Source organism: Carcharodon carcharias, chromosome 3, assembly GCF_017639515.1.
Source record: "Carcharodon carcharias isolate sCarCar2 chromosome 3, sCarCar2.pri, whole genome shotgun sequence".
NCBI classification, from domain to species: domain Eukaryota; kingdom Metazoa; phylum Chordata; class Chondrichthyes; order Lamniformes; family Lamnidae; genus Carcharodon; species Carcharodon carcharias.
The window spans coordinates 120,995,330-121,012,642 of NC_054469.1; the positions used below are offsets into that span (position 1 = coordinate 120,995,330).

The window sequence follows — 17,313 nt, forward strand, 5'->3', positions numbered from 1 at the left end:
TGGTCCACTCCTCCATCACCCCCAACACCTCATCCCCTTCCCACGGCACCTTCCTTTGCAATCGCAGAAGGTGCAACACCTCCCCTTTATCTCCTTCCTCCTCACCATCCAAGGGCCCAAACACTCCTTTTAGGTGAAGCAGCGCTTTACTTGCACCTCCTTCAATTTAGTCTACTGCATTCGCTGCTCCCAATGCGGTCTCCTCTATGTTGGAGAGACCAAACGCAGACTGGGTGACCACTCTGCAGAACACCTTTGGTCTGACCGCAAGCATGACCCAGACCTTCCTGTCGCTTGCCATTTCATCACATCATCCTTCTCTCATGCTCACATGTCCGTCCTTGGCCTGCTGCAATGTTCCAGTGAAGTCCAATGCAAACTGGAGGAACAGCACCTCAGCTTCCAATTAAGCACTTTATAGCCTTCCGAATTTAACATTGAGTTAAACAACTTCAGACCATGAGCTCTCTCCTCCATCCCCACCCCTTTTTTTTATCCCCTTTTTTCAATATTCATTTTTATTTTTTATCCACTTATTTTTATTTATTTTCATTTTTATTCATTGTTTTATCCCCACCTTTTATCCTATTTTCGATCTTTTTTCCCACCAACGTTGCCCCCCCACCTCTACAAGAGCCATCTGTCACTTGTTCATGTTGTTCTTTCCAGAGGTCTTACCCTTGACCTGCTATTATCACATTCTGCTTTCTATCCTTAATGTCACCATCAGCACCTCCTTTTACCAGTACCACCACCATTAACACCCCTTTAACTTTTTGTTTATGACATCTTTGGCAATCTCTCCTTCGCCTCCACCTATCGCTGGCCTCCTATCCAGCTTCACCTGCTCCACCTGCCTTAAACAGTATAAATTTCACCACATTTTTACTTCTCTTTAGCTCTGAAGAAGAGTCGTATGGAGTCGAAATGTTAACTCTGTCTTTCTCTCCACAGATGCTGCTAGACCTGCTGAGAATTTTCCAGCATTTTTTTTTTTTGTTTCAGATTTCCAGCATCCGCAGTATTTTGCCTTTACCTCTAAGACAGTGTTGCCTGGAGATATTTACTTGTGGGTCTGACTAAGCAGACAGTCTTTTTAAGGAATATTTTGTAAGAATAACCTTCAATGTTTAACTATAATCTTGTGTGCTTAAGTTTCCTTTTATTCTTGTTACTAAAACTTCTACTTTTAATTTTTAAATTGGACCCCTTACTGCTGAAATTGGTACATCTTCTTCTTGTTTTCAGAATACAAACAAAAGGGGTATGGCCTGTAAGCCAAGTTTCCCTCTGGGATTTGCTTTGCACTGCAATTAACACTGGCTGTGGGGTCATAACAATTTTCAAATTTTCTCACTAACACATAGGCTGAGAATTTCTGTGCCAACTGGCGTTGGCCGTGTTCGGTGGTGTGAGCGGACAATATGTTGAGAAGGTCAAAAATCAGTTTCACGACGTCGTGAAACCAGTTTGTGATTGTCTGGTCCGCCGGCCGAAGGTGGGCCATGTTCCCTGCCATCAGACGTCGGGAACCTCATTGTAATACATCAGTATATCATTCTAAAGCCAGCCTGCTGGACTCATCCCCTCCACTGGATCGTCCGACCACCTCGGCGGGAAAACATGCTGGTGCAGAACACATTTTGACGAGTATGACGTGCAAAAGTAAGGACTCACCGTCAGGGCCTTGCTCACATCACAGACATCCAAGGAGCAAAGATACTGGAGCCCAATGCAATGGGATCCTGCAGGAATGTCCATGGCATGCTGGATGGATTCTCATGGACATTGTTCTGCTGCAAAGCAGCTCACAGAAGTTAGAAAGTCACCATTGGTGCTCACAATCATTGATGGTCGCGGGGGTAGGAAAGGAAGGTCTAGGGTTGACTGGTAGAGGAAGAGGTATTTGGGGGTGGGGGGGGGTGGGTGGTGGTGGTGGTGGTGGTGGTGGTGAGGTTGGTGGGGGTAATGAAGGTGTCGGGGGATGAGGTGGCAAGGGGAAGGGAGGAGGTTGGAGCGGGGGAGAAAATGGCAAATAGGGGAGGTAGGTGTACGGGGGATAGAAGATGTAAGGGAAGGAGTGTGAAGAGGGGAAGGAGGATGAAGGAATGTGGAGAGGGGAGGGAGTAAGAGAGGAGGAAGAAGTAAGAGTGGAGGAAGGAGTCAGGAAGGGGGAAAGAGTAAAGCTGGAGGAAAAAGTGAGGGTGCCTGAGGGAGTCAGGAAGGGGGAAGGAGCATGGCTGGAGAAAGAAGTGAAGCTGGAGGAAGAGGTAAGGCTGGAGGAAGGAGTTGGGGGGGTTGGTGGAATGACTATGGTTGGCGGAAGATGTAAGGGTATCTGAAGGAAGGGGAGGGTCTAAGCGGGGCTGGGGAGAGTCCGGGGGGGTGGGAGGACTGGGGGGGGGGGAGAGGGTATTCCGGGGCGGGGGGAAATGGTTCCAGTGGGGGAAGAGGTTCAAGGGGGGTGGGGGTGGGGGGGGGGTTCCATGGTGGGGAAGTGGTTCCAGGGGGAAGGGGTTCTGGGGAGAAGGGGTCCGGAGGAGGAAAAGGGTTCTAGGGGGAAGGGGACTGGAGGGGAATATGTCCAGGTGAATGTGCAAGGGAGGGGTCTGATGGGTCCATGACTGTCTCCTGGGGAGAGAACTGAGATTTGGCATGGTATGAGGGAATGGTGAGAATGATAGAGTAAGGAGGAAGATTAGGAGGGTGAGGGTTCGACAGTCGCCGTAGAGGGGACAGCAAGAGTGGTTGTTGGAGACTCAGAGGCAGACATGTACCTAGGGGGGTGGGAAAGAGGAGGTTCGGAAGGCTAATGTGGATGGGGATAAGATTTTTGGGAAGGAAGAGAACATGCATGTTCACCTGGACATCCCCAAAGGAAAAGGGTTGTGGCTGTTTGATCACAGAGGGGAGGTGGAAGATGATCCCAGAGAGCTCAACAGTGAGGGGGGAAAGGAAATGGGTGACTGGGGGAGGGGAAAAGACGGGGTGCACATGAAAAATTGAATCCAGACCATGCTGTCCAGTCAAAAGTGAAATGACAGTCACGGTGGGCAAGATCAGGTGCTGTATGGGAGTGTGATCATTGGGTGGGCGGAGATGCAGGTTAGCTCAGGTGGACAACTGAAAGTGAACCCCAGCAGGCTCAGGGCATTGAGCTGAATATAATACATGAAGGATCCGTGTGCATGGGAGAGTGCATGCGCGAGGTTCTGCGAGGCCCTGCCCCACACACACACACTCTCCCTCCAGAATTACTCAATGGCCAGCTGTTCACAAGCAAAGGGGACTCGGATGGAGAGGACAACCTCTGAGAGTCCTAAGTGGGTGACCCAGGGGTGTCCAGTTGCCACTTCTCCTCCCTTTGGGTACCCGGGCGCCTCAGCCTGACTCCTTAAGGGGAACAAGCACCTAAAGGGATATTGAGGTGCCCCATTTCTCTCTCACGTTGCCACTGCAGGAACTTACCCAAGGCTCCCGCTATGAACTGCAGGTCTGCACACATCTCTGCATTCTGCTGGACCAAGCTCTCCATTTTTTTTCTTTTTTATTCATTCACTGGATGTGGGCTTCACTGGCTGGGCCAGCATTTCATTGCCCATCCCTGGTTGCCCTTGAGAAGGTGATGGTTAGCTGCATTCTTGAACTGCTGCAGTCCAAGTGGACTAGATACATCCACAGTGCTGTTAGGAAGGGAATTCCAGGATTCTGACCCAGCGACAGTGGAGGAACAATGATAAATTTCCAAAATAGGATGGTGGCTTGGAGGGGAACTTCCAGGTGGTGGTGTTCACACCTATCCCCTGCCATTGTCCTTCTAGACGATAGTGGTCGTGGGTTTGGAAGGTGCGGTTGAAGGAGCCTTGGTGAATTCCAACTGTGTATCTTGTAGATGGTATACACTGCTGCTACTGTGTGTTGGTGGTAGAGGGACTGAATGTTTGTGGAAAGGTTGCCAATCAAGTGGGCTGCTTTGTCCTGGATGGTGTCCAGCTTCTTGAGTTTTGTTGGAACTGCACTCATCCAGGCAAGTGGAGAGTATTCCATCACACTCCTGAATTGTGCATTGTAGATTGTGGACACACTTTGGGGAGTCAGGTGGTGAGTTACTCATTGCACGATTCCTAGCCTCTGACCTGCTCTTGCAGCCACAGATTTATATGGCTAGTCCAGTTCAGTTTCTGGTTAATGGTAACCCCTAGGATGTTGATAGTGGGTGTTTCGGTGATGGTAATGCCATTGAACATCAAGGGGCGATGGTTGGATTCTCTCTTGTTGGAAATGGTTATTGCCTGACACTTGTGTGGTGTGAATGTTACTTGCCACTTGTCGGTCCAAGCCTGGACATTGTCCAGGTCTTTCTGCATTTGGACATGGACTCTGAGGAGTCGCGAATGGTGCTGAACATTGTGCAATTATCAGCAAACATCCCCACTTCTGATATTATGATGGAAGGAAGGCCATTGATGAAGCAGCTGAAGATTTTTGGGCTGAGGACATTAACCTGAGGAACTCCTGCAGTGATGTCGTGGAGCTGAGATGATCAACCTCCAACAGTCACAACCATCTCCCTTTGTGCTAGGTATGACTCCAAACAGTGGAGAGTTTTCCCCCGATTCCCATTGACTCCAGTTTTGCTAGTGCTCCTTGAAGCCACACTTGGTCAAATGCTGCCTTGATGACAAGGGCAGTCACTCTCTCCTTCTTAACCATACACTGCACCAAAATACAACACAGCAGCAAAATACAACATTCCGGCATGTGGCTTTATTTGAAATGTTGTCTTTCCAGCAACATTGTATAATATGTTGATTCTTTTGACTCTGATAGGTGCCCAAGAAGGGTAGCCTACTGAAAGCACCTAACTGAAGCAAAGTCTTCCCTCCTTTAACAATTTACAGCAGCTTGCTTCACTCACTTCAGCACTGGAAAATGCTGGCACAGATGGAGAGCTTCAGTTAGTGAGATGCAGAATGTAACCCTTAATGAATCACAAAGCACAAATAAAAAGAAAGGAGTGAAGAGGAAGGATTGAAAGTAGCAATGGAGTTCAAAGGCCCTCATTCAAATGGAAACAATATCTGTGCATCGATGTTTTTTACTGGAAACATTTGAGAGTGTGGCAAGCAGGCTTCAAAGTTTGGGGCAAGTAAACAATCGAATAATTTTAAACAATAATATCAAGTGGAAGACATTACTTCATATTACATCTTATCACATCATACAAAATGTACAATTAATTGTTTCAAACAATATTCTACAGAAATAAAAATAACTGAGGATATGTGCAAAGTATTGTTAAATTAATTATGAAAAATAAAAAGTATGTGGGACTGGGTGGCTTAGTGTGTTAGCATATGTCCTTTCAATCCAGTGCCTGGAATTAAAACAATTCTGCGTGAATGGGGCAAATGCCTACTCTCATTATTGGGCTCTAAGTTGCCTATGTGAAATAAATTTGGACACTATCAACATCATTCCTAATGGGCACACACCTACTGCACAAAACAGCTTATATTTCAGGAGAAATGGGCAGACTCAAATCAGAAAAAAAAAAGAGCATTGTCTGTGTGCAAAGAAATCAAATATCCTTTGAATGTGGTAGCTAATGAATATTATTGGCAGTGTAAAGGTAGATTTATTCCTTATTTGGCCATGCTATACCTGAATTGGGAGCACAATCACATTACAGTAATATCAACATGTTTAACTACACAAGACGACGATACAGGGATCACTTTACTCGTGTCACAGTAAGCTGTAAAATTTAGAGCCACAAGAACATAAGAACACAAGAAATAGGAACAGAAGCAGATCATTCAACCCCTTGAGCCTGCTCCACCATTCAATAAGATCACGGCAGATCTTCTTGTATTTCAATTTCCACATTCACATCTAACCCCGATAATCGTTGATTCCTTAGCCTAACAAGAATCAATCTACCTCTGTCTTTAAAATATTCAATGACCCTGCCTCCACCACCTTCTAGGGCAGAGATTTCCAAAGTCGCACAACTCTCAGAGAAAAAAATTCTCCTCATCTCTGTCCTAAAAGGGCAACCACTAATTTTAGATCAGTGTCCCCTAGTTCTGGACTCACCCATAAGAGGAAACATCCTTTCGATGTCCACCTTGTCAAGGCCATTCAGGATCTTATATACTTCAATCAAATCACCCCTCACTCTTTTAAATTCCAGTGGAAACAAGTCCAGTCTGTCCAACCTTTCCTCATAAGACAACCCACTCAATCCAGATATCAATCTAGTAAACCTCCTTTGAACCGCCTCCAATGCATTTACATCTTTCCTTAAATAAGGAGACCAAAGCTGCACACAGTATTCGAGATGCAGCCTCACCAATGACCTTTATATCTGAAGCATAACATCCTTAGTTCAATCCCTCTCGTAATAAAGGATAGCATTCTGTTAGCCTTTTAAATTACTTGCTGTACCTGCAAACTAACTTTTTGTCACTCGTGTATTAGAAGACCAAATCCTTCTGCACCTCAGAATTATGCAACCGTTCTCCATTTAAGTAGTACTCTGCTTTTTTGTTCTTCCTGCCAAAGTGAACAACTTCACATTTTCCCACAGTAAACTCCATTTGCCAGATCTTTGCCTACTCACTCAACCTATCTATATCCATCTCCAACCTCATGTCCTCTTCACAACATACTTTCCTACCTATGTTTGTGTAATCTGCAAATTTATCTACCATGTCTTCACTCCCCTCATCTAAGTCATTGATATAAATTGTAAAAGGTTGAGGCCCCAGTACAGACCCCTGAGGGATGCCACTCGCCACATCCTGCCAATCAGAGAAAAACAATTTATGCATATTCTCTGCTTTCTTCCTGAAAAGAAGTGAACTGAAAGGAAGTTTAAATCTTCCCAATGTTAATCTTTTACTCAGTGATCACTCATAAATTATGTGTAACAGTCATTGTACTGAAGTTGTTTATAAATTTGTGCACGTCTTATTGGTACCTATGCACAAACAGTGTGTACTTGTTTTGAAGGTGTTTACTTTTTCCAAATTCTAGATCTATGCAAATCATTTTAAAATACAAATTCAATATTTTATTGTATTACTTAACAGGATTTTAGTCAAGGACGGGTTTATTTATTCCACTTCTTAATTAATTTGGGAGTAGCTTATAACTACCATAATAGAGGGAAAAAAAACTAGATTACATCAGTCACCTGTTTTAATTGAGAGCTAAGCTGCTATCATTTTTGCCATTTTGCTGAAACTAATGTAATATCAACAAATAAAAAAACTACAGGGGGATATAATTTCAAGTGCATGCTGGATCTTAATTATTGAACAAATGAAGCATGACACATTATAGTTCAACACAACGTAACCCAGCCAGTTAGACCTGTACGGAATGTAGGGGAAATACCAATGACACAAAATTTAATTTCTTCACATTACAGTTCCATAACAATGCGGTTGAGTGCTTTGATTGATTTATAGTCAAATTTGTCTAATAAATTGTTTTAAAGCCTTTTAACGGTTACTTCCTTAAAATTCAAAACCCATTGTCAGTGGGATTAATCCACTTTCAAGAGGTGATCGAGACAAATAGTAAAAGTACCATCCGACAAAAACACTTGCACACAATCTGCCACTGACTGTTAGAAGAGCTTTGTATAAAGTCTGGGTGCAACTGTTCTTTTATCTTATGGATTTGAGCACTATAAATCAATGTTCTAATGGACACAATTTGGACCTGCAGCATTTGCACTGCAGTGGGAGAATTGGTGGGCGGTGGAGGGTGTCAAATCATGACATTTTCTGATATTCTAAAATGGGTGACACCTTAATGTATAGCGAGTTTACAATTCACTATCACCCATGCCCACTTAACACTTCAGCACAAAGCCAAGATTTAACCACTGTTCTTTGTGGACATTAGAATCCAAGTGGCTTAATCACCAGTGAATTTATGCCGTCATATTGGAATCCTGAGTCCTTGACTACCTTAGCTCTATTCACCAGAAATCCTACCCTTCGCTCTGCACCTCTTCACTTCTCTTTCCATCTTAAAAAGGTTTCTTCACTCTATCCAAGACTCTTATCACCCACACCTATTCTCTCCCTCCATTATTGACACCCCTCCACCTCTTTATCATTGTTAAGTTTCTTGAGGCTTCCTTACATTAAAGGTATAAATATTGGCTGTTTGGGCATGCAACAGGCCCAAACATTCATTTTCAGTAAACCAACACCACGGCATTATATGCGTATTCCAAAAGTTACACTGGAACTGAAAATACAACAGGTTCACATGGTCAGGGACCTACTGTTTAAAAAGAACCATTTACTGATAATACTAAGAATGAAAGATCTGGCATTCATATAGTAAGCTTCATGTCTTTTGGAGATTCCTAAATTCTTCACAGCAAACAAAGTATTTTTGAAGTGTAGAAATGTTATAATGTAGAAAATATGGCAACTAATATGCATAAAACAACATATGCACAACAATGAGATAAGTGAGACAATCTGTTTTAGTAGTGTTGATTGAGATATAAACGTTGGCCAGGATACCGAGGAAACTCCCCTCCTATTCTTCAAATAATGCCAGAGGATTTTTTTACACTCACCTCAGAGGGCACATAGGTCCTCAGTTTAACAGCTTACCTGTAAGATGGTAGCTTTTATCATGGCAGCACAGTACTGAATCGAAGGATTGGACATTTAGGCTAATTTTTGGATCTAAAATAGGCAATTTCTGACAGATATATTTCAGCTTACCCGACATGGGTATTGAACTTGAATTTTCTGCCTCACTGGCAGAAAGTCTCAGATAAATTCTGGTAGGGGGATTGGAGGAAAATACAGGGATGCAAACTGAGCATGTGCTAACAGTGACCTGCAGCAGTGCTGCGGAGTAGAAGGCTGCTGATTCAGCTGTGGTGAGAAAGTGAATAAAGACAAGTTCAAATGTTTTTTTTGCAGAAGGTACAAGATCATTTTATGCATATTCAAATTATTCCAATGCTGCTTTTAGGTGGCCACCAGGGGTGTTTAAAACCTTTAAGGACCAACAAACATTACAATGGCCATTTCAATGGTACAGACCAGATGCAGGACCTAGTACCAATGCAGAAACTGGACAATATTGTGTCTGTTTTGTACCAAAATGATGGACAAAATGCTACCCCAATATAGATTTGTGTACTTAATTCTCAAGAGTGAAGCCGGAATCCTTTTAAAGATAAAACTTAAAGATAAATGTGCTACTGCAGAGCCAAAGGTGCAAATCCACCCTATAACATGTTATTGTACAGAAATACAATACCAACAACTTATATTCATTTTTATTTTTTTTTATTCACTCATGGGATTTGGGTGTTGCTGACTAGGCCAGCATTTATTGCCCATCCCTAATTGCCCTTGAGAAGCAGGTGGTGAGCTGCCTTTTTGAAACACTGTAGTCCATGTGGTGCAAGTATACCCACAGTGCTATTAGGGAGGGAGTTCCAGGATTTTGACCCAGCAACAGTGACGGAACGGCGATATATTTCCAAGTCAGGATGTTGAGTGGTTTGGAGGAGAACTTCCATGTGGTGGTGTCCCCATGCTGCCCTTGTCATTCCAAATGGGAGCAGTCGTGGTTCGGAAGGTGGTGTCTAAGGAGCTTTGGTGAGTTCCTACATTGCATCTTGTAGTTGGGCGGGGGGGTGGGGGTGCCACACAGGAAGCCATTGTGAGGTTTGCTTGGGGCACCTTTGGGGTCCCATGTTCAATTATATTAATGCCTCGTTGAGAAGCCTGTTCTCCTGTTGAGTGCCGCCCCCCTTGCCCTTGCTTCCCACCCCCCTTCTACCCCCAACACTCATGATCCCCATCCCGCAACCCCATTCCACTGTCACTCACATTTGGCCTTGAGACCCTCATTGATCCTGGGCCTCTGGTGGATGCATTGTTGTCAGCTGTCACTGCGCCCACTTTAATGCTTGGAAAGCCTGAATGTAGCCACTTAAGTGTCTGATAGGCACTTAATATGGTAGGCCTTTCCCTACTGAGGCGATGTGGTGATTTTGATGGCTCTCTATCCAGTGGGCAAGAGACTTGGTGCCTGGAATAAATACTGCCCATAGTTTGAGATGGAAAAGGTCATGGAGGGATTTGAATACAAGGATGAGAATTTTAAATTTGAAGCATTATTTAACAAACAATATTAATGTTCGCTGGTTCTGCCACCATCAATGTCAAGGATGCAAAATTATGCCAATTTGTACTATTCCCTAGGAAGCTACTTGGCTGACTTCAGTTGAGAGACTCCCTGCTGGATATGGAAATACGGACTTCATGAGAAATGCAAATTATATTCAACTTTACATATTTACTACAGGGAAGGGCTTGTTAAAATAAAACCAATTTAATTTATGATTATTTGGAATAAGGCATAATTTTTGACAATTTCCTTCTATAATTGCTTTATCATTGTTATCATTTTAGTCACCAGTTAATAAATAAGCAGAAGTATGTTACTGCATGACAAAATTTATTTATTTAGATATTGCAGCTGTGTAACTAATCAACTTGACACTATGCATAAATAGTCTCAATGTGAACAGCCATATTGAGCACACAGTCTCTTCAATTTCACCTTCACAGTCATTCATTTTAGCAAAAAACTTCCGGCTGTTTTCAGTTCAATTGAAATCTTTGCATGCTTGAACGAAAACAATTATATTGGCCGGTCATTGCATATTGGAGTTTCTAAAGCATGGAGCAAAATTGTGAAGAACTCAATCTTTGTATTTATCCTGCCTTCACAGGATTTTAATTGCAGTTATTCACTGGTGAATAGCTTCTTTTCCTACTATGGTAGCAGCTTTTCAAGAGGATTCCACCCCCAACCCAGTTTCATAAGGAAACAACAGTTGTTGTTGGTCCTATAAAAGGTATCTAGGCAACCGATTTGGCTAACCATAAATTGTAAATCTATGTGCGCTTTTCCAACTTCAACTGTAAAACTGCCTGCTGTTATTTTTATCCTCAAAGTTTATGTGCAATTTGTAGTTGCTGCTGGCTTGAATAATAAGCAACGTTGGCTGGATTTAATGTAGTCTGTCATGGCGGGAACCATGGAGGGCGGTCCCATTTATTCATGGGAGAGGCTCCATATCAGTTTCCCGGTGGTGAGAAAACGTTCCCAAATAAGTCCGAGGGTGAAAGGGGCTGACATGGGATTCTTGGCTGCTGCAAGCAGGATATCAATTAGGCTCATTAATGAGCCAATTGACACCCTTTACCTGAGCCCACCACAATTAAGTGATGGCTCAGGGATTAAATGGAGGCCTCACGGGTCTCCTGATCCTTCGGAAGGCTGCCCAGCACAATCTGTTGGGTTTTTCATTGGTCTCATATGGGCAGCAGGGGGCTGGTTCCTCACCAATCAGGCACTGTATGCCCAATTGAGCGGCCCAGCATTGGGCAGACGTGGGGGGGGCTGCTGAGAGCCACCCACTTGCTGCTACCTCTGACCCCCCTTCCCTATCTCTCCCACTACCCCCACCCTGCAACCCCCAAGTCACCTTCACTTGCTTGTGGCCTTGGGTCCTTCCGTAACTCCGCGATCCTGGTCTCTGAGTGCGTGCAGTGCTGCCACCAGCTACCATTTCCACTAGTGGCATGAGGAGCTGCCAGCCTCTGATTAGCAGACGGCAGGGACCTCAATCGTGGTGAAGGTATGCTAGTGACAATTAAATGCCTGAATGACATTTGATTCGGTTGAGCCTCCCCATGGAACTGAGTGGTTTCTCCCAGTTCTCTAATTGGTGAATGAGACCCCTGTTGGCCTGGCAATATCTTGGCCCTTATATTTAAATGATTTGCTACATTGTACAGACTAAAAAAGCCTGTTCCAAAAGGCAAGCAATAAGGTGCTACATAAAAGGTTGCTATACAAAATAGGAGCTCAAAGTGTTGGAAGTAATGTATTAGCATGGATAGAAGATTGGTTAACTAACAGGAAACAGTCGGGATAAGTGGGTCCTTTTCAGGTTGCCAAACTGTAACCAGAGGGGTGCCACAGGGCCTCAACTACTTACAATCTATATTAATGACCTGGATGAAGGGAAAGGGTGTATTGTATCCAAATTTGCTGTGAAGATACATAGATGGGAAAGCAAGTTGTGAGGAGCACACCAAGAGTCTGCAAAGGGATTATAGACAGGTTAAGTGAAAGGGAAAAAATGGCAGATGGAATATGTGAGGTTATCCACTTTGGTAGGAAGAATAGAAAAACAGAATATAATTTAAATGGAGAGACTACAGAATGCTGTGATATAGAGGGATCTGGGTGTTATTGTAAATGAATCACAGGCAGCAAACAAGTAAAGCAAGAAACTCAGAAGGTAAATGGAATGTTGACGTTTATTGCATGGGGGCAGTAGTATAAAAGTAGTGAAGTCTTGCTACTACTGTACAGGGTGTTGCTGAGGTCAAATATAGCATAATGCATACAGTTTGGTCTCCTTATTTGAGATGGAATATGCTTGCATTGGAGGCAATTCAGAGAATGTTCACTAGGTTAATTACTGGGATGAAGGGGTTGTCTTATGAGGAAAGGTTTTTTTTTGTTCATTCGTGGGATGTGAGCTTCGCTGGCTAGGCCAGCATTTATTGCACATCCGTAGTTTCCCTTGAGAAGGTGGTGGTGAGCTGCCTTCTTGAACTGCTGCAGTCCATGTGATGTAGGTACACCCACAGTGCTGTTAGGAAGGGAGTTCCAGGATTTTAACCCAACGACAGTGAAGGAATGGCAATATATTTCTAAGTCAGGACCATGAGTGACTTGGAGGGGAACTTCCTTGTGGTGGTGTTCCCATCTATCTGCTGCCGTTGTTCTTCTAGATGGTAGCAGTCGTGGGTTTGGAAGGTGCTGCCTAAAGAGCCTTGGTGAATTCCTGCAGTGCATCTTGTAAATGTTACACAATGCTGCCACTGTGTGTCAGTGGTGGTGGAAGTGAATGTTTGTGGATGTGGTGCCAATCAAGTGGGCTGCTTTGCCCTGGATAGTGTCCAGCTTCTTGAGTGTTGTGGGAGCTGCACTCATCCAGGCAAGTGGAGAGTATTCCATCACACTCATGACTTGTGCCTTGTAGATGGTGGATAGGCTTTGAGGAGTTGGGAAGTGGGTTACTCATCGCACGATTCCTAGCCTCTGACCTGCTCTTATGGCCACAGTATTTACATGGCTAGACCAGTTCAGTTTCTGGTCAATGGTTACCCCCAGGATGTTGATAGTGGAGGATTAAGTGATGGTAATGCCATTGAACATCAAGAGCAATGGTTGGATTCTCTCTTGTTGGAGATGGTCATTGCCTGACACTTGTGTGGCACAAATGTTACTTACCACTTGTCAGCCCAAGCCTGGATATTGTCGAGGTCTTGCTGCACTTGGACATGGACTGCTTCAGTCTCTGAGGAGTCATGAATGGTGCTGAACATCGTGTAATCATCAGCATACATCCCCACTTCTGACCTTATGATGGAAGGAAGGTCATTGATGAAGCAGCTGAAGATGGTTGGGCCGAGGACACTACCCTGAGGAACTCCTGCGGTGATGTCCTGGAGCTGAGATGACTGACCTCCAACAACTACAACCATCTTCCTTTGTGCTCGGTATGACTCCAACCAGTGGAGAGTTTTCCCCCAATTCCCATTGACTCCAGTTTTGCTAGTGCTCCTTGATGCCACACTCTGTCAAATGCGACCTTGATGCCAAGGGCAGTCACTCTCACCCCACCTCTGGAGTTCAGCTCTTTTGTCCATGTTTGAACCAAGGCTGTAATGAGGTCAGGAGCAGAGTGGCCTTGGCAGAACCCAAACTGGGCGTCAGTGAGCAGGTTATTGCTAAGCAAGTGCCACTTGATAGCACTGTTGATGACCTCTTCGATTAGTTTACTGATGATCGTGAGTAGGCTGATGGGGCGGTAATTGGCCGGGTTGGATTTTTTTCTGGTTTTTGTGTACCGGACATACTTGGGCAATTTTTCACATAACCAGGCAGATGCCTGTGTTGTAGCTGTACTGGAACAGCTTGTCTAGGGGCGTGGCAAGTTCTGGAGCACTCCTACACTTCTTGGAATTTTGAAGAACGTGAGGTGATCTTACTGACAGGGTAGATGCTGAGAGAATATTTCCCCTTGTGGGGAAAATCGAAAACTAGGGGGACACAGTTTCATAATAAAGGGTTTCCCATTTACGACGGTGATAAGGAGGAATTACTTCTCTCAGAAGGTAGTTACTCTTTGGAATACTCTAATTTGAACATAATGGGCGCTGGGCTATTGAATATATTCAAGACTTAGTAGATAGATTCTCGATCTACAAAGGAGTCAAGGGTTATGCGGGGGGTGGGGGGTGGGAGGTTGGTTGGGAGGTACAGCCAGAAATGTGGAGTTAAGGCCACAATCAGATTTACCATGAACCTATTAAATGGCAGAGCAGGCTTGAGGGGCTGGATGGCCTACCCATGCTCCTATTTATTATGTTCTTATGTTATTTTCCAGAAACTGTCTAAATCTCCAACTTATTTCATGTAGATTCAACTTAAATTTCCCCTTTAATATTTTAGATCTACCCCAGTTCTGATGAAAAGTCACTGACCTAAATCATTGGGCTGAATTTTACCAGCCCCCGGGTGGCAAGAATGGAGGTTGCGGCAGTGGGGGAGGAACTGGTAAGATAGTGGGGAGCTGGGTCAGGTATCTCCTTGACATTGTTCCACCACAAGGGAAGTTTCACAATGGCAGGCAGGAGCCAGGCAGCCGATTTACATAACCAAGGCGCCAATCAAGGGCTTATTAAGCATTTTTCTGACTACTGCCACATGAGAAGACATCCAGCTTCATGGAGGCCTCCCTGCGGCAGCCTGGAGGCACAGATAGGGAAGGCAGCCCCTACAGCCCCAGTGATCCCCATTAAGAAGGGTTTCCACTTGGCCTCCTGAATTTGTTATTTTTAAATTACTTACCAGGTGTTATCAAGGTTTCCGAACGGCCTTAGCAGTGCCCACCTCTCCTGGAGCTGGGCACAGAGGTGGCCAATTAGGATTTTGGCTCAGCAAAACATGAAGGATCAGCGATGTATTTCCAAGTCAGGATGGTGTGTGACTTGGAGGGAAACTCACAAGTGGCGGTGTTTCCAAATGCCTGCTGAGTTTGCTCTATTAGCTGATAGAGGTTATGGCTTTGAAATGTGCTTTGAAGAAGCCTTGGTGAGTTGTTGCGGTGCTTCCTATAGCTATTGTACTCTGGTGGCGAAGGGAGTGAATATTTGAGATAGTGGATGGGATGTCCATCTAGTGGGTTATTTTGTCCTGTGAAGTGCTGAATTTCTTGAGTGTTCTTGGAGCTGCACTCATCCATGCAAGCTGAGAATATTCCATCACACTCTTCACTTGTGTCTTGTAGATGGTGGACAGGCTTTGGGAAGTCAGGAGGTGAGTTACTCTCTGCAGGATTTCTAGCCTCCAACCTGCTCTTGCAGCCACAGTATTGATGTGGCTAGTGCAGTTCAATTTCTGGTCAATGATAATGCTGATGGTGGGAGATTCAGTGATGGCAATACTGTTGAATGTCAAGAGAAGGTGGTTAGATTATCTCTCTTGTTGCAGATGGTATCTGCCTTGCACATGTGTGTGGCACAATAGTTAATTGCCACTTATCAGCCTAAACCTGAAGGTTATCCAGATTTTGCTGCATGCAGGCATGAACTGCTTCATTATCTAGGAATTGCAAATGGAACTGAGCATTCTGCAATCATCAGCAAACAACCCTACTTCTGACCTTATGAAGGAGGAAAGGTCATTGATGAAGCAACTGAAAATATTTGGGACTAGGGCACTCCCCTGAAGAATTCCTGCAGCAATGTCCTGGGGCTGAGATGATTAGCCTCCAACAACCACAACCATCTTCCTTTTTGCTGGGTATGACTCCAACCAGGGGATTCCCATCAACTTCAATTTCACAAAGGGTCCACACTCAGTTAATGCTGCCTTTATGTGAAAGGCTGTCACTTTCACCTCATGTCTGGAATTTAACTCTTTTTTTTCCATGTTTAGACCAAGGCTGTAAATATATCTGGAGCTGAGTGGTCCCATTGGAACCAAACAGAGCAACAGTGAGCAGGTCATTGCTACGTAAGTGCTGCTTGATAGCAATGTCAATGACACCTTTCATCACTTTGCTGATGGTTAAGAGTAAACTGATGGGCGTTAATTGGCTGGATTGAACTTGTTCTACTTTTTTGGATACATTTTACCTGGGCAATATGCCACCGTTGAGTTGATGCTAGTATTGTAGTTGTACTAAAACAGCTTGGTTAGATAATGGGTAATTCTGGAGCACAAGTCTTTATGGATGTTGAGGCCCATAGCCTTTTCTCTATACAGTGTTTTCAGCCATTTCATGAAGTCTGGAGGATTGGTTAGAATTGACTGAAAACTGGCATCTGTGATGGTGGCAGCGAAGACGAACCATCCACTTGGTGGAAATGACTGACTGCCAACAACCACAACCATCTTCCTTTGCGCTAGAATTGACTCCAACCAGTGGAGAATTTTCACCCGATTCCCATTGACTCCAGTTTTGCTGGGGCTCCTTGATGCCACTCCTGGTCATATGCTGCCTTGAGGTCGAGGACAGTCACTCTTACCTCACCTTATGAGTTCATCTCTTTTTTACATGTTTGGACCAAGGCTGTAATGTGGTCCAAAGCCACAAGGCAGAAGGAACTTTGGAGCCTCTACCATTACTATCCACAGTATCCATAGCTCAAGAGTACAACATGTATGCAAAAAGTTCATGTTGCCACAGTAACTTGGGCTCCCTGAGCAAACTGTAACACGCACATTTCATGCTGCTAGGTAAGCTATGATATGATTAGACACAGGTCCCAGTCCTAACCTCAAAGCATCCACTGTACTGTGTGACATCTTTCAAATTTTTTACATACTCCATTTTGGAGTCTAGGTTTGGTGGCCAGTGCAGGAGCAGGAGTGATTTCTGGCTGGGCAGGGGGTGGGGGGAGTTTAGCGATCTTATGCTGTTCAGCTCATTACATATGCATCTGCGAGGAGCTTGCTTATTCTCGCAGTAGGGGTGGGCAGAAAGTCACCATCCCCACTGTGACCTCATGGAGTCAAATGTTTTGGCGTCATAGTTAAAGGATAGCCTGCACTATCCTTTCCACCTTGGCCCAGTCACTGCTCCATCCTTCCCCGCTAATCCTTCCTCCCTGCCTTGGTAATCCTCTAAGGCACTTGCACTGCCACCACCTGCTCTCA

The 17,313-nt window shown here is 44.5% G+C and overlaps 1 protein-coding gene across 3 annotated transcripts in view; it reads right to left on the reverse strand.

Moving 5' to 3' along the window:
• thsd7aa (thrombospondin, type I, domain containing 7Aa) overlaps positions 1–17,313 on the reverse strand; it is a 537,669-nt gene that overhangs the window by 195,239 nt on the left and 325,117 nt on the right. The gene's annotated exons all lie outside the window — the stretch shown is intronic.